Source organism: Melanaphis sacchari, unplaced genomic scaffold (genome assembly GCF_002803265.2).
Source record: "Melanaphis sacchari strain LSU unplaced genomic scaffold, SCAv2.0 Contig75_pilon_pilon, whole genome shotgun sequence".
Classification (NCBI taxonomy): Eukaryota; Metazoa; Arthropoda; class Insecta; order Hemiptera; family Aphididae; genus Melanaphis; species Melanaphis sacchari.
Genome location: NW_020271537.1, coordinates 1,336,527 through 1,362,705, shown reverse-complemented (window position 1 = coordinate 1,362,705; position 26,179 = coordinate 1,336,527).

The following is a 26,179-nucleotide window of genomic DNA, read 5'->3' as shown; positions in this document are numbered from 1 at the left end:
CATATTTTGCGCAGTGTTCACGTGCGCATATATGTGTGTGTGCAGTTTTCTCTCCTTTACCCACCACTCAAGCTACTTTGCGATAATAATATAGCTATACACAATATATATATATATATAAGTGTATCAGTGCGCGTACGTATATGTATGTATATACACGCAGAAAACCTTCGGTCGGCTCGGTGGCGGTGGTGATTCATTGCCAACGCAATAATTGTCCGGGACCGAAACGAAATTATCGCCGGTCATCATGCACCAGCGACCGCTTGTTTATCGCGCACTAGAGATAAACCACCGCCGCCGAGTCCGTTTCGGTCCGTTGAACCAGACGCAGAGCGCGCGTTTGCTGTTTTTTTTTTTTTTTTTTTTTTTTTTTTTTTATTTTCAGGCGAAAAAATTCGTACGAATTATGTACGTTTGCGGCCGTGGGCAGACGGCCGTGGGTGGTGGTAGTTTGATGGGGAGGGGGTGTTGTTGGGCTACGATACTCGTGCCACCGCTCCACTACTCCGAGCCAGTTCTCTTCCGCCACAAAGGTCGTAAAAACTTTTCAGAGAAGTTGCAAGTTTTCGAACACGACTATGTCGTTGTATATTATACCTCATATATATATATATATATTATGTATAATATAATATACCGTATATTTATAGTATTTCGTGACCGTTGTCGTCGCGCTGTTGAACTTCCCTGGAAAATTATCATCGTTTTTGTTATTATTAAAATAAACAATTATTGTGCTATATTGTTGTTATTATTTATTTTATATTATTATATTATATTTTGGTTTTAGCACCCACCGTACATGTACCAAAATATACGAATTATGTTTATATTCTACTAAAAGCGATAATACACATCCGCACGTGTTGTCTCCATCTTACAAAAAATACAACATAGAAAATTTTATTTCAGTGAAACCGACACACAAGTTTTGTTACTTTCAACTTTAGATCAAAGTGATCAGTTATTGAACTTGAAGCTAAAAACATTATCTATATATTTTCTTGACGATTTTTTACGATATTCTAGTGTATATCAAGTTATGAGTTTGTGTATTACAAAAATAAAAATGCTGACTTAAAATTTAAAAAAATGTTTAACTAACCGACGAAAGGTAGTAGATAATATTCTTACCTTTATGTTCAAAAATAAGTCAATTTGCTTTAATGTTATAAATATAAACACAGTATAGTTTATAAAACGAATACAACACGTCCTGAGGGTGAAAAATTCTCTTAAGATTTGATATTATAATAGCAGTTTATACGACAACAAATAAACTGTACGATATTAAATTATTATTATTATTATTATCATCATTATCATCATCGGTAATCAATCGTCGCTATAATATGGTTTATAGTTTAAGTCTTTACGACATTGGAACCAATTTCGAATGAAAAGTAATCTTGGTAATAACTTTGAAAGAGATTTTAATTAGTTAATAATATATATATATATATAGTCACAAAACTGATAATTTATCGCCTACTATCGAAATTATCCCATTTAGAAATAAAACAAAAACGTTTCACTATCCCTAATACTTTAAGTATAGTATATAGCTGTTGGTTCTGAGTAGCAAAAATCTGCAATTATTTTCCATTCAATTTTTCCGTTTGAGAACAAAATTAGATTTATAATTGTTTGCTATATAAATCTACACATCATACGTGTATTATATCAAGTGACTGGGTAATTTACTAGACATTTAACTAATTTAAGTTTTTCTTTAACCATAAATATATTTGAACAGTGATCTTTAAAATGTTTAAGTTAACAATGACTACATTTTAAATAATATATTTATTACATATTATGAATAATTAAGAAAATTGAAAGAGTTTTTTATGTTGATAAAAATCTATTTTGTTTCCAATGTGAAATTATCATTTTAACTCATAATGTTGAAAAATGTATAGAAAAAAGTGTTTTAACGAAAAAAAAGTTCGTATACTAAAAGTACATTTTTAAAATGATATTCACAAATAAAATAATTCAGATAATTAAAAATATAAATTTTATTTGTAAATAGATATACTTGAAGTGTCCATAAGTCACAATCTGTATAAATGCTTTGTGAAAGGAATAAATTATGGTAAGTATAATTGGAAAACTGCCAACAGCATCTACATAATGCATCAGAATATTTTGATGTATAACGTTGAAAAAACAGGGAGGATTAAATATAATTAAACGTAAATATCTTTTGTAAATAAAACAGATTTAATTTGTGTGTCTTAGCTTGATTTTAGTCAAACATTATAAAGCCATGATTGTTTTTATAACTTCCAAATTTCACAAAATGCTCATTTCTATATTAACTGTATATTTTTGCTAACATTAAAACTACCATCAGAAACCACTCATTAATAAATAAATAATAATAATACTTTTTTTTTTTATGTATCCTCTTGAATTTGGTTGTTTGGATGTATTGTGTGATAATTTGTTTTATGTTTTTATATTTTCCGTTGAATTTTAATCGTTAGTTAATTATTCCTGAAAAGCATTAAATCTATTAATAAAATAAACATCGTAACATTTTATCGTTTCTAAACAGTAGACAGTAATCAAATATCCCGTATAAATCGGTTTTAAGCTTTATACATTTTTAAAATGACTATAATACATATTTGTATTACATAATATATCATACAATAATAAAATTGCTGCAGAAATAATAATTAGAAAAAAAAATGTATTTATTATTAATAGCATAGTTTTTACACATTAGACTGGCGTATTATGACAAATGAATACATGATTTATATTATAACTATATACTTCATTAATATATTATTTTACCTAAGACTGTGAATTTATCCTTGAATATAATAGATTTTATATTTCCAATACTACGGTTACGTAATCATTTTTAAATTATTTATAAAAGATTTAAGGCCACTGTTGAATTTACGCATTGATCGATTATCGAACATTTGGCTGAAAAATGTCCACTCGCACGAGACCAATATAAGAGATAAAAGAACCTATTTATTTAAAATGTCACTGATAAACGTGAATAGTGCTCTCTCCTCGCGAGTTTCTTTTTGGAATTTTTTTTCTCATTCCGACTTGTATTATATAATAATATATATAATACACTTGTGTCTTTTATTTTTACTTGTTCCACTCCCATAGATGTCAAAATAAGTGCACGTTTCGCTAATTTTTCACGATGGTTTAGTGTAGCTATATACACGTATAATATTATATGCTCTTGTAGTATATTCAAAAACAGTTAAAAATGTTCTTATTATAAACAATTGATTTTTAAACAAATGAAGACTGACACGAGTTAATTATACTCCGTGATAAAGAATATTTTTTTTATTTTATTCTAAAAAATAACAACAAAAAAACTGAGTACCGTTCTGCTGGGTGTTTAAAAGAGGTCAAGTAAGTTACTGTAATGGAAATAATTGGTTATGAATTCAATGATATAATATCAATCATCGTTTACGAAAATCTATTCTGATCGAAGACTGTCTGTAAGTCTATATACTAACTATTTTCCACAATTTATTATATGATATTGCTATTAAAATAATTTAATTTAGTTTAAGTGTTACGGTAGGTTGATTTGATTTTGGACGAAATCATCACACTTATTATATTATTAATATTTGAATTTTATAATTATACATATATATTTGTACATTATACCATATTATATTTTTACTTTTCAACAATTGATGCCATGCTACCTTTACGTAAAATATTGTGTATACTAGGATCTTGGTAGTGTAAAAATTAATATCTAAAAAAAATGTAATTAATATTTTGAAAATTTAAACATATTATGTAGTAAAATTCATGGTAAATGTAAAATATTTAAGTCCTAAAAAAAAAAGATTTAAAATGTTTATAAACAGCTGAAAACAAGTTAAAATTCTAAGAAAATCACATTGTCTTCAAAAAAATTCTTGTAAAAAATATCGAAAATTCGTTTGAAAAGAAATAGTTTTATACGGGTGCAGAATATTTAATGTATAACAAATAATAATTTCGAAAATTCATAATATGAACTTAATATAATTTCCCAAAAAACTTTTTTGTTGTTTTAAGTAGAAAAATTAATAATAAATATAGTATAGAATTGAGCAATATAAAATATTTTGTCACTATTCTTAATTTAAATGATTTAAAAACAATATTTTAGTTATACATTTTCGATATTTTTTTTGTTAATAAATTAAAAATTTTTTAAAATCTTTCATTCGTTTATCTAACATTCTTACCAATAAATTTATTACTAAACACGATAATAATAATAAAAAAAAATATATATATAAAATGCCTTTTAATATATCAAACTGAGTCGAAATATTTTAAAAATGATACCACGTGTAGGAGAAGCTAAAATTTAAATGTGTTAAACATTTTAAGTACTTCATAGGTATGGACTGATTGAATTGATTTGACCTTTATTTTACTGTACATGATGTGCTGGTACATTAGAATTATATAATGAAGACATTTTGTTTTAAAAATAAACGTAAGTAAAAAAAAAAAGTTCACAAATAAAATAAAATAATAAATAGGTTGCTATTAGAAGTCTCTATTTCATAGTTAAATTTATGGATAAGCATGAAATTAAAAATTAATAATTACCTGTAGACACAATCACGGGAATTTATGAATTTAGCGTCAAGAAAATCTGTGAATATAATTTCATACAAATCCGTAAATTTTAGTATTAAACACTCGTTTATTATAACTCGTTTTTAATTTTATTTTCCATACATTTAATGTCTTCCAATGGCTCTTTAGTTTGTACATACTATTTATTAGTGATTAATTATTTATTTCAAATCAGAATCTCCACAGAACATTAATATTTTAGAATGCGGTTTTTTCGACAGTATTATGGCTATTAAATTCATTTTCATATTACATACATTTAAAAACAATTAAAAAATTATTTTAATTGCATAACAAAAACATAATTTCATAAACTTCGCTTTAAAAATTGTGTAATAGCATAAAAATAGATATCAATAAAAACATGTTTTTAATTTTATTTATTCATTCTTTTTGGACAAAAAACACAACTTTAAAACATGCATTATTCACTTGTATAATACAATAGTAAAAATATATTTACTATGATAAATGCATTATGTAATATACTGTAACTTAATAAACAGATAAACAGATATCTATGTGTATGTATTAAAAATTATAATGAGAATATAATTTCTATAAGTAGGTATTACATGTTGCGTGAAATTGAATAAAAATAATTTTTTTTTAAATGTAAACTTAATATTTTTTCTTTTGATAAAGAATAATTCACATTTTCCGAAAAAAAAATAACTTCTTTTTGATGTAACTATATTACCCGCTGTAGAAAAACATTTTTCTCAACTTATTTATGTTTCCGGTATTATCAAATGTTTTAATACCAATTTAACTATAGCTTTACATTCATGTTTCCGTATTTTCCGCCGCTCAAATGTATATCAAAATCAAATTTTTATTGTGTCCCTGCTAGATAGCCTTAAAACTGGTCAGAATTATGTCATTTTAGGCAATATTTTCATCACATTTTTATCATTACCGATCGATTTATGTTGTTATGGCTGTTGCAGATGAACAATAATGTAATTTAATAAAGAACAAATTTTTTCTCTTACATGAATCGGTTCATGTTTCAAATTTTTACCTAGAATCTAAAAAACTTGAAATATAACTTACAGAAATTATTTGAGTAATTTCAAACATAAGATCAAACCACTTTGTTAATTCAAATAAAAAAACAGATTTCTAAAGTCATTAAGTAGTAATAATTATATTGTCGTAATCTCCTGATTATAAATGCTTTTCTATAATTCTGTAAAGCCAAAATCATACCATAGAAACTGGAGAATGATTATTTTTTTATTAAGAACTATTGCAAAAACGTAAAATGGCTTAAATAAAGATAATATGAACATTTCTATATGAGTATACAAAGTATATCTGTATGCATTTTTACATAGTTTTTTTCGTTGTAGTGTATATAATACAAACATTACCCTTACACATCTCTCATTTTTTCGATAATACTGTTTATGAAATATTTATTTTTAAATATTTTTTTAGTTTTTAGTTGTTTACGACAATAATTAATATATATTTTACAATAATTTAGCAGGTTTAGTAATTGTTATGTTATAAATATACATGTGAAATCAATTTCCGTGATTTATTAATAAATTACACGTAAATTAAATTCACATTTTTATTTTTAAATACACGTAAATAAAAAACACGTGATCATGTAAATCTTAATTCACGTCCAAATGTGACTTAAAACAAAGTGTTTTAGTTTCTATCATTATTTGTTTTTAAATTGGTTGTGATACGAGATGGTCCTAAGGGCCCAATAAACCTACAAAGAAGAAAAAGAAGAAATAACAAAAATAAAAATAAATTATCAAATAATATACTGGTTTTATGTAAAAATTTCTGGTTTTCTCATTTTTTTTTTCTCGATTATTTTAAAAAGTACCGAAAATTTTGATCCCCGAAGTACTAACTAGATCCAATTCGCTACCAACCATAAACTACTCTAAAAATTGAAAATCGAAATATTTTTAGCGCCACAAAAGTTGACGAGAGAAAGAAAAACACACACGCAACATTGTTAAATCAATATATTCATGATATTGATCAGAATCTAAACATGTTATAAATAACAATTGACCCAATATTCTTCAATACGTAAGTGTATAACATTTTCTTTGTTTATACATTTGTTACAAAAAAAAATGTAAAAAAATAAAAATGTTATGTTATTAGGATAAAATATTATTTACTAAGTAAGTAATAAATAAAATGTCTGAGGATAAATTGATTTATAAATCGAGTGACGTTGAAAAACAATGAAATGAAACAGCGGAAATCACATTATAATACGTTATTATGCATACTTATATTAAAATAAACAACGTTAAGACTTGTAGGTACTTACATCATAAAATATAGTATAGAAATCTAAAACAATTAAACCGTGTTTGAAAATTCACCCGGAAATAATACTAATTGATACGAATAATTATTCATGTACAACAACGGTCCAGCATAGTAGGCGTTTATTTCAATATATAAGTTCTGGACAGCGTATAATTCGTATATCATTTGGACGCGTAAAAAATGTCGTAAGCGCAGACGGTTTTCGTCGGGTGGGTGTGTTCGGACCTCTGTCACGGATAACGACGACCAGAAGGCACAGGTTTTTTCCCTCCTCGACCCATTATCATCTGCAATCGGTTTTCCCGGGTCTTGGCTCGTCGCAATAATATAATAATATATATACGCGAGCAGTGAGCACAGGACGGGGAAGGAAAACATGGTCAAAGCGGTGACACTATACGATATTGTATTTTATATAATATATATATATATTCGATCCGTAATAAAAAAAATAAAAAAAAAAAATACCCCACCGCAAGTCCTGTAGAGCTGCCGCGCTACTGCCGACCCGAAATACTCGAAAATCCATAACACAAACATCTCCAAAGTGGCCTCGACGCGGTCGCGATTTGTCTTTCGGATTACGCGCATCGTTCAGTCGTTCGTACATTATATATATATATACGCACACATGGTGGTTGAATACTACCGGATATCAGGGTAGAATCTTTTGCTTCTCCGTATTTTTCTTTTTCTTCTCTCTCTCTCTGAACTCGCTCACGCTAACCACGTTCGCGTGGAGAGAACTAAATGACTGTTAAGGACGGCGAGTATAGGGACTTGTTAGAATATATATTCAATATAAACATATATATGATGGGATCACACTATGCTCGGGAATTATAGAGGGCATTTTAACGACTAACGACAATGTTATGTGTATATATATGTGTGTGTGTGTGTGTGTGTGTGTGTGTGTGTGTGTGTGTGTGTGTACACGAGGCGTGTATGCTAATTGCCGAGAATGAGTCAACTCGATCGCAAGATCGTAGGAACCTCAGAAGACGACTCACTTGACGATATTCTGTTTATATACCACGGTATAGGTGGCTTACTCGTGTGCGAAATGGGTTCGGATCATCTGCGCGGGATTTATAAGCACCATTTGCATAGTTAATCCATTCGAATCGCTCGTTAAGAGTCCGTGGCCGAAAGGGTCTACACCACGATACTTTTTTTTCGAGGGTGAGTTATCGCTAACCTTACCTAACCTCGACCGATGTTAGTGTGTTTATAGTTGTCCTCGCTAACTAACTACCCCATATCATACTTAGAAGAGGCGGAAGATAAATTACGTGATATATATTATCTAATCGTTAGACTTAGGAACGTTGAATTTCGACCCGACACCAGATTTAAATTTACTGGATTGTTAATTCTAAACATCAATCGATAAATTTCTCAAACTCTAATACTTATATAATAATTAATGTTGAAAAACAGTTATACTTAATTCCTTTTTTTGAACAGCAAATCTAATCGTTCTTATTGTTATCCTCTCCTAAACAAGTTATACAAATGTGTATAAATTTAAGAATGATCGAAAATATTTTTAATTGAACTAGTTGTAGTACAGATTATAATGGTAATAATAACACAGTTATGCGAATATAACGTAAAATACCTACATATTATCTATTTCAATTATAATCTTACGAGTATAGCAAACCCAGAAAATATATAATCTGTAAAACTGATTTAACATCACATCAATCACTCTAAAAGCGATATTCTTAAGTAAAGAAAAAAATCATTAATTTATTCAGCAAACTCAAATTGGATCCATGGTGATAAATCTTAAAAAAAAAAATACATCAATCAAGTATAAGGGACACACAATATTGTGTACCCATAATGAAGCCTATATAAGACATTCATAATATTATGCGTACTATTTTGTTTATAAAACGCTATTAGTAACAATAAAGAGGTTATCTGCAATTTATATTATTTTAAGGATAATTATATTTTACTAGAACATAAACCTATAACACTATAATATTGGAAAGATAATATTATTATAAATTATAATTTAAGATAATTCACGAAAACTAAACTATAGAATGTTTCCAAAAATTTTAAATCATTGACAAAGGTCGAAAAAAAAATTCAAGAAAGTAATTACATTTAATATTTTTTTTTATTTTTTCAAACAGAATGTAAACTAACTTGGTATAAATATACTTAAAAAAAATAATCAAAACTATTTTACTATGTTATACTAGACATATGCGCGTACAATATATTGTAGTTTTTATATTAATGCAAAAGAATATTTTTTTAATCTTGTCTTACACGTAATTTTCGTTTCGTTTGAAACTCATATATTCATATATTTACACAATAAATTGAGACAATATAAAAATATTATATAGATATTGTATAGGTTATTGTATTTAAATGCAATAAAAATAAATTATTCAGATAATATTATATACAATACATTTGGTTTTAAAAAATATTTCTATTCGAACTTAAAAATCAATTTAGTACAATAGCTGCAACATAAACGATTATTTCATATGTTAAATTATATTATCGATAAGCCCTCATACGAATGCGTACAACGACGATGACAACAACAACAACAACAACAACAACAACAACGCCTATCTGCTATAATATAATGTTATATAATGATATTTTTCGTGACACTTTTATGCCGTCAAACTCCTTTAACGTCGTTAAAATGAAAAAATAAAAAAAAAATGTCACACTACATTTTTTTCTTACATTGCTCAAAAATAAATACTGACAACGTTTTAATAATAAAATGTGTTGCGTGTAATCTGTTATCGCACGGTACGTATACACATTTAAAATATCGGCAGAAAAAAATGAAAGAAAGAAAACTTTTACACAATAACAACAACAACGACCAAAAAAGTTAAAACATTTTCGTATTAAAAAAAAAAAAAAAAAAAAAAAAACATGTAAATTTTAAATTCTATATTAGATATCATAATAAACATATTATATAGTTATTTATTATTGTTAAATCTATTAACTGTGAAATTTTAAAAGTATTACAAAACATAAAAAAATGAAACGAAAAAATATATACTGGTTGTAAACTATATTCTTTACTGGAAAGTCTCAAAAAAAATATAAATAGTTAAAAAAATGTTTTAATGAATCATGATTAATTCTATTATTATAAGTACTTACTAAAATTGAATATCTAAGTAAATTATAGTTTTAAATTTATGTATTTCGTTGATACCTAAATGTATATGTTATGAAATATTGAAAAATAATTATGTAATAATGATTGTCAATAAAAAGGTTTTTTTTTTTTTTATTCCTGTTTATTATTTAAGTACGGTAAACATTTAAAAATTAAAAACTTTAATTGATTACATGTAGGAAATAGTGGAAAATAAAAACGTGAAAAGCAACAGATTACATGAAAAGTAAATAAAAAATTTGGCACTGTTTTAAAATTGATAAATTTACAGTCATTAAACAGTGGCATATTATCCAGTTTTAGTAAATAAATTCAAGGAATTTTAAATTTATAAGAAAATATAACTTTATACCTACGTTTTGTTGAATAATTTTGTAAATTATATGGTTATTTATTTAAAAAACCTATTATCAGTATAATATTATAATTTATCGGAAATCCTGTATTCATTACTAGTTCATATAAATATATTTTGATTTCTATGTATACATATATAGTAGTGATAATACTGATAACTTATTTTTACACGGTGATTTACTTAGCATGCTTATTCTAATTTTTCTTCCATTAATAAACTAGTTTAAACCAAAACTTTATGAATTTTTAAATAAATTTGAAAATTTTTTTTATAATTTCATAAATAATATTGATGAGTGTCTTATAATGACATGTACTTTTATTTTTTTTTTCAAATTAAATTCCCCCTTTTTTTTTTTATTGTTTACTATTTAGTATTTAATATACCTTTTTTTTTAATATTTTGATGTACCAAATTCAAAATTCAAACGAGGAGTTTTTCAGTTGTTAAAATGTTTATGCTATAAACAATTTTTCTTAAAAATTATTTCACAAAAATATAAAATATATTATGTAATATTAGATCTAGTAGTTTGTTATAGGTACTTGAATCGTTTAGAAAATATATATAGATAAATATTAGTCATCATAATTTTCAAATTAACATGACCCTATTTTCTTTGATTTCCATTATCACGGACATATTATCCTTATTATGAAAAAATAATCAACACCAAAACTGTTTATTCAAATTTTTTTTTTTTTGGTACATGAAATTTTATTGAAAAATAAATAACTTACAGTAGAAAAAGGATAATTTCATTTAAAAAACAAAAACTAGTATCTCCGCAGAACACTCTTTTCGTAGTTGAAAAATCATACAAATTAAAAATATGGTTAAATCACAATTTCAAAAATCAGATTTTAAAAAACTGTACTATATCCATACTAAAATTATAAAAAAGGATTGAAGTAGTAGTTTTTTTATATACAAGTGGATATTGAATAAAATAATGCATTAAAACATATAAACTTAATAACCTTCTTATTTCTCAGTCAACTAAAATATTCTTCAGATATTTATAACACACATTATAGGTATTCTGATAAATTATAATTATTTTATCTTATTTGAAATATATTTTTCTCAGTAATATCGTAATCGGATAAATTTTATAAACACAATAATTATCATTATACGTCTTATATCGACGGTTGAAAGGAAAAAGGGCGTAAGCGACATTTTATCAATTTTACAGGAGAGCCAAAAAAACGAATTTTTCTACTTTTTTTAAATTTTTAAGGCGTTTAAAATAATTTCATTGAATTTTCACCTGAACAAAATTCTTAGATATTACTTTTCTAAATAAATTGCCATCATAGAAAATAATGATTGTTATTTTTGTTTACCTGAAAAGTTAGGTTTTAATTTTTTTGGGTGCTTACGCCAAACATTTTTTGGGAGTATGGTGCTTACGCCATTTGACGCTTACGCCTCATTTTAGTTACCAATTTGAATTTGGGTGGTTACAACTAGCATATAATTTTCATTTACTCTATTTATTTCAAAATCAATAAAATGAAATTTTTCCTTAAATTTCAACAACAAATAATAAACATAAATTAATAAAATATAAACTTAAAACAAAAAGTAAAAAGTAAAAATAATAAAAATAAAAAATAAAAATTCAACAACTCGTAATTTTTTTAAAAGTAAATAAATAAAAAAAAAAATTATAAAATACAACTAGAAATCAACTTTTCTTATATTTACAATTTAGATTAATTTCCAGAATGATCTTCAGGAGTTTCTTCATCACTTATTTGATCGTCTTCATTCATATCATCTAAACAATCAATCACGAGTTCATTTTGTTGCATGTTTAAATATTCGTTATGGTATATTGGTGGTATTATTCTATCACGACATAGTTTTGTCAAATCGTTGAATTTTTGTTCCGATATTGATAATTTTCTATCATATGCTTTTATTGGTACAAACGTAGAATCTGGATTTTGTAGTGTACTTGAATTTTCATCTGCACAGTAAGTATAAAAAAACTGAATTGAAACGTCACCATCTGATTTCTTACTAAAAATTAAGTATTTAATTTTTGAAATTTTAACATTTTTATTGGTCGAATCTTTTAGAATTTTGGGAAATGCCTGATCTGCACAAATTTTCCAATTTAGAAAGTCTTCTGTAAGATTATTATCTACTTCAATAGGTCTTGGATTTATTCTTGAATTTCGTATAATTGTGGGCCACTCACTAGGAGCCCAAACACTTTTGTTTTTAATAAATTTTTCAATTGTTGCATGTATGGAATCGACAGGCATGTATGTATGCCCGGGGATTAAATAACTTATTTTTATTTCATTCAACGAATTAAATTTGTTTTTTAAACCATAGTATAACATATAAATCATTGCTCGATTTTTATTCTGCCCTGTACAAGAATCACTGTATAATGCAATAGATGTTATTTTTTTTTCGTCGTCAACTTTGTTTAAATATTTATAAATACTTGAAACTATTTCATTACAACCACGCTGACCATCTATTTCTCCCCATAGATACGCAAACGCATTTTGAAATCCAGATTCATAAACTGTACAGTTATAAAAACTATATTTGCGGCTATAGTATAAGTTCATTACATTTGGTGCATACGGAGTATTAAGTACTTTTTGGAGATCAAAGCTGGTACAACAGAAATTGCCCATTGCTTTCGACAACTGTTGATCAAACAAAAACATTTCTTTACACTTTTCTTTGTCTGCTAGATGTTTTTCATAGCATTCTTGTTCTTGGCTATTAAGTGGTTCGGTTATATTTTCAAATTTCATACAAACTCGACATTTATCTTTTTTGGGCTTGTGGAATCCTATGTTATACTCACGAAATATATTTAAAAATACTCGTGTAGAGACAACATTATGACCATTTTTTGAACAAAAGTCTACATAAATTACATACAATCTCGAAGCATTATTTATGTCTGACGGTAAATACTTTTTGTTACTTGATGAACGGCAATAATGAGAGGGGACGGCAGGCAAACTTTGAATAAATGTATGTACTGCGCTCAACTTATCATCACTAGTTTTATTTTTTGGCACGTTTTTTCCTCGGCGATCTTTAGGAGACGTATTTATTGGCGTTTTATTTTTTAATGTATATCGCAAACATTTTTGGGACATATCTAGCGTTTTTAATAAAAATTGTTGACAAATTTTTTTTTCATTAGAATTATATGACAAATAATAATTAAATGTTACATTCCGACGACTTATATCTTTTTTGGTACGTTTTCTTTTTATTTCAGTTTCTTTTGTACAATTTATTAAAAAATCTCGTTGCCTTTGGTAGTCATTTAACCCCCAAAAGTTATTAAATATGTGTTCTCGCTCTTCTTCGGTAAATTTATCATAACATTTGTTAACGCATTTTCCAATTTTACAGGGGTTGCATTGAACTCCTTTACCAGCACCTGACACACGATTAAGTTTTTTTAAAGCTTTTAAGTTTTTTTTAGTTGTATTTTTTAAGCTTCTAGGACCTATTTCAAATGATTTTTCGAGTGTTATAGAATTCGCTTCACCACTATCTAAGAACACGCATTGCAAATCTAATTGTTCAGGTGTAGGCGATTTAGAAACGTGTGTTGTTTCAGAACATTCTAATAAGACTTCATTTTTATTGGAAGTATTGTTAGTAGAATCAAAAACTAATACTCGGGAACAAGAGGGTGTATTCAAAATTATGTGATCGATTGAATCGGTATCATTTATTACAATATTATTTTTATTCTTTTCGTTTGGCGGTAGCCAATCTACAGTGTCTCTTGAATAATCAGTAAGACTATCTATTAAATTTTCATTGTTAATATCATTATTATCAAGAACAGAATTTTTGTTGGACATAATTTGACTGAATACTGCATTGTTTAATTTGATGCTATCAGTGAAATCTTCTTTTTTTGCAGGGGGGATAAATCTACGTTTTTCCACCTGACACGCTGTCATAGCTGCATTTACTAATCTTTTACTCCTAGATGTCATTTTTACGAGACTACAAGTATATATTATAAAAAAAAAAAATTCAGTTAGCAAATTGAATTATTTTATTACAAAAATAATTAATTTAATTAATAAAATAAACGTATTCCAATTATAGTATTATACTACATATATGAAAAAATACGTAATTTTTATAAAAAATAAAAAAAGAAGTAGGTAGGTAATTAAAAAGATGACAAATATTTAAAAAAAAATTTAAGGATTAAAAACGTGTTCACATTAAGTTACACACGTTTTGCACTTGTGCACCTCACATCACTCGTGAACATACTTATGATTATAATGTTAATAGATACTTATATTTTATTGTAACAAAAATAAAAATACATACCAAATATTCTATTGAAATCGAATACCATCAAATAATAAATATAATTAACGTTTGACACGATTTTAGCGTAAACACAATAACTAAAAACTCGTGGTAATTAAAATAGTTATCAGATATCAACAATACAATAAAATTAAATTGATAATAACCCATTATAACAATATTATAAACATCCGTGGTGGTTACGTCCATTTTTAATTTTTTGTCGCTTACGCCCGTTATAAAAAAAAAAATAGTTGGCGCTTACGCCCGTTTATTGGCACTTACGCCTTAATTTGATAGATGGCGTTTAAGCCTCCAACTATTGATTATTTAATTATCGATCATAACTTCGTCAATAATTATGATATCGATAATCGGGTGGGTACAATCGATGTAGAATAATGTCGTTTACGCCTTAATGCAAAAAACCGATTTTCGTTAAAAATGTCGCTTACGCCCTTTTTCCTTTCCACCGTCGATATTATATTTTATTACATAATTTTTGGGATAATGATAGTACCTACCACCTATATGTAGCTAAATTGCCTATCTAAGATGCCGTGTGATCAACATTTCACCATTAAAACTTTAACTACCTATACATTATGTATGAACACCATTATTGTAAATTGTTATAAGCTACTCGAACAAATATCCGTATCATTTTCGGAACGAAAAATTTGATAGCTCACTTTAAAAACGTACACTAAAATGCAATGTATAATGTTAGTTGTCATGGATAAAATTATCAGCGTTCACACAATATAATAATATAACGAAAACTCTAACGTGCTTAGTGATATTATACCAACAATCCTATTTATCGAATAAACTTTTTAAAAATAAAATATTGATTTTGTTTTAGTACCAAAATAGACATATATGTGTTGATAAAAAATTGTTTAATATGTTTTGAAATCGAAAATTTCGAAATAATCCAATACTTGTAGTTTTTTTTTTTTTTTTATGTTAGTTTATAATTTATACAACACATTTTATTATAATTTACAAGACGTTTATCATGATTTGAGTTAGATTATAAGAATATTAAGCCAGCAGAAACCATGTACATAGGTACAACAGATATCTGTATTACCTTAATACAATTTTATTTATACCCAAAAAGCTTAATAGCAGAGTTTCTGCTTTCGTGTTTTTTCCACTTCTTCCATCTACATGACTATTACACTGTGGTAGGTAATAACGATAATAATAATAAAATATCATCGCGTAAAACTTACACCACAACAACGACGGTCGTTTTTCTATTATATTATACATTCTACAGGATACTTACACCACCAGTCAGGAAGGTTTAATTATTATTATTATTATTTTTATTACTATTATTTTTTCTACGATGCAGTTTTTTCTCCCTTCGTTACAGTCTAAACATATCTTTCCATATATATATATATATATATATACCGACCGGCCGCTACTGATTCGTGTACGGATCGTTTTAATTAAACTCGGTCGCAATGAACGATACGGAAAGCGTTCTATTTAGTGTATACTGTATATACAGGGTGACTAAAAGTTATGAACAAAACAATTCGTTTATTGCAATACATTAACGCGGTAATAAGTCCTCGATTTTTACCAATTATTTTTTATACCTAATATTTATTATTTACATCATTACAGTTTGCAGCAAACCGTCGTTTCTGATACGATACGCTTGTGGAACGTTCGCTACGACATGCATATTGCATAGAATAAAATATTATGTTTGATATGCACACAAGGAATACCTACATTACGCGTGATAACGTATCCACTGTAAAATGTGCTTTGTTCACAAAACGCATGTTTTACAATATCCGCGTGCAGATGTATAAATCATTTGCCATGTGACAGAATACGTGAAATATTGTTCTTTAAAGCAGGTCACTGCAGTTGTAAGGGAAAAAACAAAAACAAAAAAAAAAAAAAAATACCGGACGTTTTCCATGCGAAAATATTATGACGACAAGACAATTTCATGAAAGTTATATTTAAAGTACTGTCAACCATAAATAAACAATTTTTAGAATATTGTAGAAACAACAACGTCGTGGTGTACAGTCACCCTATATATACATATTATTATAACTTCTGTGTACCAACGCACGTGATCCGAATAACTTCAAATATAATATAATAATAATAATAATAATAATAACATCCCTTATCCGGGCTCTTTATCGGTGACCGTTACGCTTTACGAAATACAGTCCGTTTTACGCACACCCTCACCAAGGTATAATAACAATCGTAATCATAAAATTAAAAAAAAAAAAAATTAAAAAAAAAAAATAAAGACTCGTAAATTCGCGTATTTGCACTAAAAGCATTTCCAGTGAATTTATTTCGTCGGAATTCGACTTTACAGAAGATATCCATCCAAACCGTTTTGTATTTGTATAAGTCAAGTCAATGAGAAGATATAAAAAAAAAATAAATAAATAAAAATGTACGTTTAAAAACGTTATTGTTTGTTCTAACTTGTTTCATTAAGTAAAATTAAAGGGAATATCCCCTTGATGAAGAGAAGAAATAATATATTTATTTGTTTTTTTTTTATTAATTTTTTTTTTTTGCGACGCGTGTATATTGATTGACATAATAATATTAAAAAACGTAATTGGTATATTTGCGTATATAATAAATGTAATTGAAAAATACATTTTAGTGGTTTATTTGTATCTCCTGTTTAATAAAATACGAAGTAGAGGAATTATATGTAATAGCATTCAACAGTTTGAATACAAAACACTAAATGAATAAACCTTGGTTTGGAAAAAAATGTAATTTTTCATATATACTTATTCAATGTTTATAAATGTTATGTGTGTTATACATTATTTATTTATTTTCATTTTTTTCATAAAATATAACTCCCATTAATTAATAATACGAGTGTGATATTATTTTAATGATGGTTTATTAATAAATTTATCGTACAAATGTTTGCAGTAAAATAAATAGATAATATTTATCAGAATATGATACAAGTGGTAACTACTCAACAGATTTAAATTATTAAATCATAACCTACGTACAAATTAATATTATAAAATTTTGATAAAATGCACGTAATTTTAATTGTGTTAACTTCGTCATGACTGTGTTGCATTATGTTTTGATCACATATACGTTCAGATATATAACTTCCAGTTTGTTTACTCGGCTAGAATGGAGAATGTAAATAAAAATATTTGAAATACGTCGCAATATCATGATCATTTGTTTTGCTATCAATACGTTTGTTTTCAAAATTGTATTACTTATAATAACATAATAATAATATGTCACTCTTTGTAACATCGAAACCCGTACAGTACATCTTTCATGGTGAAAAGGACTTTTTCTAAAACGCGACCCGCCGACAGCAGTATTTAATGATTATGTTTATGCGTTCACGCTTAGTAATTTTACCGTTCGCAATATCATACGCTCCCGATATACTACGTTTGATATACCTAGTGTGCGCCTTCGTTGCAAATTCGGTAAGTATATTATTACTAGCTGTTCTGTCGTTGGAGGCACAAAAAAAAACAAAAAAAATCGCAATGTACGGCAAAAAGGTCAAACGTGAATACCGGAGAAAGAGACGGAGAGGTTAAAGCAGGATACAGTAGACACGAGAGGGGGGTGGGGGGAGGGGGTGACGAAGAGCAACCGGCTGTGTGTAAAGGGACGGCGAAAAAAAAGTTAATTCCGAACGGTCAGATTGTTACAGGGAGAAGTGTAGTAGCGCGTAGTAACGGTGGCTCGTTCTGAATATTAAATCCACTCCGGGGAAACATTAACCCGGATGTAGAATGGAATCAATTTATATTGTGATGACCACCGTGCCGATTTAATCTTTAATCGCACGTTATCGTGAATACGTAAAAGGCGAGCCATTGTGCGCAGTGTGCAGGCCGTTATATCTATAGGTGGGCAGACATTATATTATATATAACTGTTGTACGCGGTGCCAGTAGCGCGCGCATTTCTAAACACCCGACTTAATTTAATCTTGTGAAATGTCCGACTTTTAGCACCCGCAGTAAAACACGCGATACATATTGTTATAATATAACACGTACACACCTAGTTATTACAAAGATATAATAATATTGTATTGCGTACGCGTACACGAATTATTCATGTTAAACGGTATTGAAATCGACTAATTTGAAACAGATATACGTTTAGTCAGTTTTTATTAAATTATTTATTATTATTATTATTATTATTTTTTTTTTTTTTATTTCTAGGAAATCATGATAATAATAATACGTAATAATTTACTGATCATCGAGATAATCACATTAATAATTAATACGATACAATAATAGCCCATGTTTACCACTGAGGTTAAGTCTGACTAATAATACAAATTTAATTAACGTTTTTACATTATATTCTAACATGCTATACCGAGATTGGTAAAAAATTTAAAATTGAAAAATGAATCTTTTAAATATAATAATAAATTATCTAGCTGATTTATATATTAACACCCTTTTAAATTATAAATAGGTCGCTCTCCAAGTGAGTTTTCAATAAGACCTAGTTTAATTACCAGTCTGTACTACATACGTAGGTTATATAGTTATTTAATATAGAATTGCATATTAAATAATAAAAAAATAAGATAAATAGAAATAAGAATATGAACGGAAACGATATACAATTACATTTATATCATAAGTTATTTAGATAACTAACCATATTAAAATGTATTGTTTATAAGATATAAAGTTAATAATTTGAATTTGAACTTTATTTAATAACTTAAAACTTACTTTTAAAAATGTTCTCATTAATTTAAATGCTTGAATAATAAGAATATCTTAATAAATTTTTAATAAGAATTATGAGAATATATTGGTTTTAAATTTATACGTAAAATAAAGTGCATTTTTTTTTAAATCATTGAATAGTTGTAAAGTGAAAATTTTTAAACATTTTATTCTATACTGGTACATTAATAATACAGCAAACTAATAGTTCATTCTTTGAAATGATGAATAATAATTAGTAGAACATTTAATTGGACCAATATTATTTTCAAAGTATGCATTCATACTATAAATATGAAATAAATTGTTTTATTTAGTTTCAATATATACATCGTGTATATTGTTTATGCCGTTTATGATGTAACCTTTTCAATTAATCTTTATTAAATAAAATATCTAAATATCAAAAACGATATTAAAAAGATATTGCTATTTTTAATATCTATTCATATTTTTCATGAATGAACGAACAAAATTACTGCAATAATATCATACATTGTTACAAAAAGGCTGATTCTGTAAAGTTACACTTTGTTTTTTTCTTTATTGAGTGCCAAGTACTGTTATAGCTAGATTGTAAATGTTTACAACTAAATACATACGAGTTATTACCCCAAAATAAAATATAATAACATTTTAACGATGATATGACTTAATCTAATCAAGAGTGCCCACGATAGTATTTATTAATTAAAATCAATTTTCTTGATCCACAATGTATATTTAATAATAATATAGTAAATTTAACTGTATTGCAATATACATGAAAGACTTCAATAGTTACAGTCTATACATTCATCGTTTGAAAATAGTTTATGAAATAAATTGCACCTAAATATAATTGAGCATGTCATTATTGTAATTTATATAATAGTTCCGGGTTTTTTTTTTTTTTTATTGATCATATACGTTTCAAAAGCTTGGTCATTACCGCGTTATATTTATATTTGCATTTGCATTTGTATTATTTATGTTTTTTATTCTACGTGAGAAATAAAATTAAAGAAATGAAATATTCATATTTTATACACAACAAATTAAATAAGATATTATTATATACATATAGATATATATTATAATGAAGTGCGGTGTTATAGAAATTGTGACGTTGTAATAATAATACTAGTCGTGGTAAAATATTGTGTGTTTAAGGACGAAAGCGCAATCTTACTACCAACTGTTTTTAGAATCTATGACGGAACATCATTACTAATCGGAAGTTCGGTGCATATTTAAATATTTTTTTTTAAAATTGCGAACAAAACAATGGATTTGATGATAATACTATATTCATACAAGCATAATAATAAGAACATTGGAAAAAAAATAAACTTTTTATATATCGTATTATGTTGCGTCTCCGAACATGATGATTTATGAGATGATTTTTTTGTTTATCTTTTGTTTTTGGCCAAAATTCAAGTAAAATTATATATTGATAATATATTTTCTGTTTTGATATTACGTTTCACCATAATACATTTATTTGAATGAAATAAAATCTAAAACTGGAACTATTTTCAACCATAAAATTATCATTTATCACCGATGGATTTTGTGAAATCGATAGATTTTTTTATAGGAATATTACGTTAGAACGTATCGTACTCGATAAAACTTCTGGTCATGTCTATTTATTTTTTATTTTTTATTTAACTTGATTGATTTCATTAATACAATTTCAAAAAAGTATCATCAATTTCTAAACATTATTTTTTCTTCGACCATTTGCGGCTGACGGTTTAGATTTCGGACATTTTAATACGTGTCAAGTTATTTTATTACTAACAAAGTTTTGTGTAACTATCTTTTACGTGTTTAAAGTCCAACATTCGAATAAACAACTACAGCAAAAATAATAAACGAAAATTTTAATTGGAATTTGGTAAGTTTTTCCCCGAGTAAATCAAAGCGTTCAGCACGTTACTATTATAACAATCGTATAATTCTTTGTTGGTATGCCATAAGTTAAGTTTAGATGAATTATCAAGCGTTAAAAAAGTTATTAGATTAAGCGAATAACTCATTTCATAGATTAAAACTGAGTAACAAAAGTTAATTACAAAAACAGCTAGAATGCGCCGGGAAATTTAAATTACATCCGTTTTACATGCAAAACCACGCCGACCGATCTTGTTAACTCCTTTTAGGTATGCAACGGGTTGTTGCGGCTGCTCGAATTTACAAAACGAGTATTACGAATAAAAATTATGAGAGCATTACCGTCGACTAGCCATTGCAATAATAATATATAATACAATAATAATAGAACACTCAACGCAGTCGAACATATTATTTTACTTGAATGATATTAGTATGAAATACGTATTTAACAGAAATTATCCGAATTGCATTGCCTTAGATTCTCGTGTCTTCATTGTAGACATACAGCAAACTAATAGATTTTATCGACAAGATTTAACTCCATAAAACAATTTAAATAAATAATGATTACTATAATTTATAAAACGATGTATAAATATAAATCTAAAAAATTTAATTTCTATACAATAGCCCTGTAGTTGATGCCTCAAATAATTTTCATCTAGTAAAAAAAAAAAATACACATTACATATTATTATATGGTTTATATTACAATATAAAAACGTAAAAATATGAAAATGTATTGAATTGTGTCTTATTATTTATTATTTTTTTTTTTTTTCATAAATTTAAAATGCTTATTCAAACCGTTCACAGTTTTAATTTATGTTATGGTAGTTAAATGATACGCTGTAATATTATTGTAATATTATGCATATGTACTTTATGAACTCACTTTGTTGTTTTTAATGGTAATAATATGATCTCTACGCGTGTAGTAAATAATAATATTTATCATATGCAACTACTCGTATCAAATGATATAACGGATTTATTTTAAAGAGAACTTGGTAATAAACGTTTCTTTAATACAATTATTTTAATCACTATATTTTATTATTATTAAAGACTCACAGCAACGTGGGTCATTGAGTGTAAAATTATCTATTACCAATTACAAGATTTGCAGTGGTTGTAAATTTGATGATGTTAGAAATTAACTGTGGATGATTTTGTAGAATTTCAGCTATTTATTCGGAAAAGTAGAGGCATCTTCTGCTGTCAAGATATATTCCGTATTCAGTGAGTAGGTATGTGGTTCATCGTGACTTCGCTGGTTGTACATTCTGAGAGTTCTACCTGAGCCATTAAGAAATTATGTTATTAATTATTACTATTACCACTGTAATGGTAATACATTATATTTAAACACCGATTCTATAACGCAGGTCGTAAGGAAACTTAAACAGCATATATTCACTGGTTGCACAGTCTAAATTTATAGATCAAAAATTTTATACGGACATGACATAGTATATTATATAATATGAGCAATTGTAATACAAATGGAGAAAAATCGAAATTATCTGTTAATATTAACGAGTCATAACTATCACTGTGAATTAACTCTCCCAAACGTGACGTGCGTGCAACGTTCTATTTTATGAACGTATTTTGTAAACTAAAGCGAAAATAAAAATAAAGCAAGAAAACAAAAAATTTCTAGATGTTTCCGTTAGAATATTTTTAAAATTATAAAACAAATCTTATCGTTAGGTAATTTCATCTGCTGCCGTTGACCAAAGAAAAGTTTCACTCGTGTAACTTAAAAGCATCCCGTGCTAATTTGCTTCGTATCTGATAGGATTAATATTACCGAAGCGTCGTTAAGAGACATTTCAGACCAATTGTTGATGATTTGAGGGGCGAGGGGGAAATTATATATTGGTGATAGTCAATTTGAATTGAGAAAATCCATATAAATGACAATATTCGCCTTTGAATTTTCGAACGAAAGATTCTATACAAATATATATCCATTATGCAATTCACTAATGTAGGCACAATTACCACTCAGAGATAAACTTTGTAAATTTGTAATTATCGTCAATACAGTCTGACACCACGCCAAGTCACTTACTAGACTTACTCTCTTACCCGTCTACTATCTAAACTTTAAAACGTACACAAATATTCGAATAATTAATTGGAATTATTTTAATATAACTTATACAATATTTACATAAATTAACTGTATATACTTTGGATATCCCAAATTGTTAAGTAACAAGCGAAATAACGGTAATAATTGAAATTATTTCGGATCTCTAAGTATAATGTCATATTATATTACTTCAAGCAACAAAACATGAAATTATTTAGAAAGATAGAATCATTTTTTCATAATTTAATAATAATTGTTTTCTTTTTGAAAACAAAACATAACATTGTTCGGAAACACATAGTATAACAATACAGTTTCTTGACATCACGTTAAATTATTAAATTTCTAATTTGTGCAGAGGTCATACAGCTTAGTAAAATATGTATTTTTAACAAGGTTAAGATTTACAATTCGACGGGAATGTTGAAAGTTTGATTATCTCGTTAGAATTGGATCGCGTTACTGTGTTCGTCGAGGCCGTATATTTCATAGAAAAATTGTATTACGAGAGAACTTGGCATTGTAAATCATACTTGAAAAACAAGCAAATAGAAATACATCTTATATCTCCTAACCCACCCAGTCACAACTATTGCCGTTCTCTGAAAGTTAATCTCGTAATGTTTGTACATCCTTTTAAGTTTTGCACAACGTCTCATAATGAACCTAAAGAAAACTTTGTATTTAAGTTCATTGTACCGTGCCTGGATATTATTTAATATTAAATTTAAAAAATAATAATAATAATAATAATGTTTTATTTTACATGAATTCACATAAATATTTCATTACTATAGTTATTTTTTATATAACTATTCGAAGGGTAATTGCAGTCTATCCTTTCATTGACCTGACAATACAATAACGAATCGAAATAATTTGTATCGATTCTACATAATTTCTTTTGTTTTAAAAATATTTTATTATACACGAATTTCAGCGTCTTCTTTACGTCAAGCAATAATAATAATAATAATAATAATAATAACTAATAATGATATCGTAGCTTTTGAATTAAATTCAATCCGTTACCTTTATTAATAAATACAATATGTGTACGTGCCACCGACACGCGCACACAACTACAGTACCTTTAACTGCAAAGCGTGTACATAATCTAACTAGATGTAAGAAGCAGCTTTTTGTGCTTTACGTGTTTAAGCTTAATCGAATTAACAACTTTTTTTAACAAAACTTTTCGTGTACACGAAACGTTATCGCACTTAATATTTTACGTACCAGCGAGCTAGGTGGTAATCATACGTAATGGTAATAACATAATATATTGTGATATTAAAAAAAAAAAAAAACAATTTTTTGACACTTATCTATTTTATAATCTTTTTAAACTCTTTAAAGTTAAAACTGCATGTCGAGATGACTTATAATAAATACAACTGTTTTGATGATATTAAGGAAAGATCTATTTTAGATACAAATTAACGTATACTATGGTTTGTAATCTATCACGATTTACTTGTAAAATGTTTGATGTGTATTTCATCGTATTCCGATGGTTCCCATAAATATTAAAATAATTTTCAGGACGTACGCAAAAATATAACAACATTTTATGTCGCATTCTTTCGAATACAGTTGTTTTCTTTTGTTGATCAAAAATAGAAATTTAATTATATCAAAAAAATAAAAGTAACGGCATTGGTTACCTATAGGCATTTTAAATATCGTTTAGAAATGTATAATATGATTAAATTTAACTGAACATTGAATGGTATATTCCAAAAAATTCTGAAATATAAATAATTTATATATCTTTTGAAAACAAAACAAAAAAAAATAAAAATATATATTTTCAAAATAGATCTAAAAATAATTACGCAAATAGTACTTAACGAGTGGTGATTATACAAAATAGGAAAAAAGTATTTTTCCAACACTTAAGTCCACAATATTTGCTAAGAATATATATGTATATAATTTTTTTTCTCGATTTTGTTCGTTTTTTCCGAGACATCTTTTGCATATTATACGACTGTAGGTGTAACATAGATTTTGTATATATCTTCGGTTCGAACTGGAAATGCGGTAAAGTTGCAATTAATTTTAACTACAAACAGTAAATATTTAACGTACTTGGTGCTATTTCGGAATAATGTATCATGTTTGAGTATTTCGTGGTGCGCTACAACGGTTGGCATCTGTACTTATAATATATCGATGCGGCGTGTTTAAAACACAATACATTCAACTCGTGCATAATACGTTAATAATTTTATTTATATGTTGATAAATAAACACGGAAAACGTACGTATAACAAAACTATAAGATTTAATTACAATTACACTGTACAATAAAATGTTGTTTATGTTTATATAGCAGAGCCTGCAATTAAATTGTCTTCCATATGATATCAGAAGATATCAGAAGGTACAGATAGTTGTGATATGAAAATAAAGATTTTCGACGCTTAAAAGTCAGTCAACAATAACGGGCTTGCTAAAAAATAGTCAAATCGTTATTGCAACTTGCAACCACACCGTTATAATTAAAAAAAAAAGTGTATTTTTGTGCGCAACTTCTATTTACATTTTATTATACTAATACCATA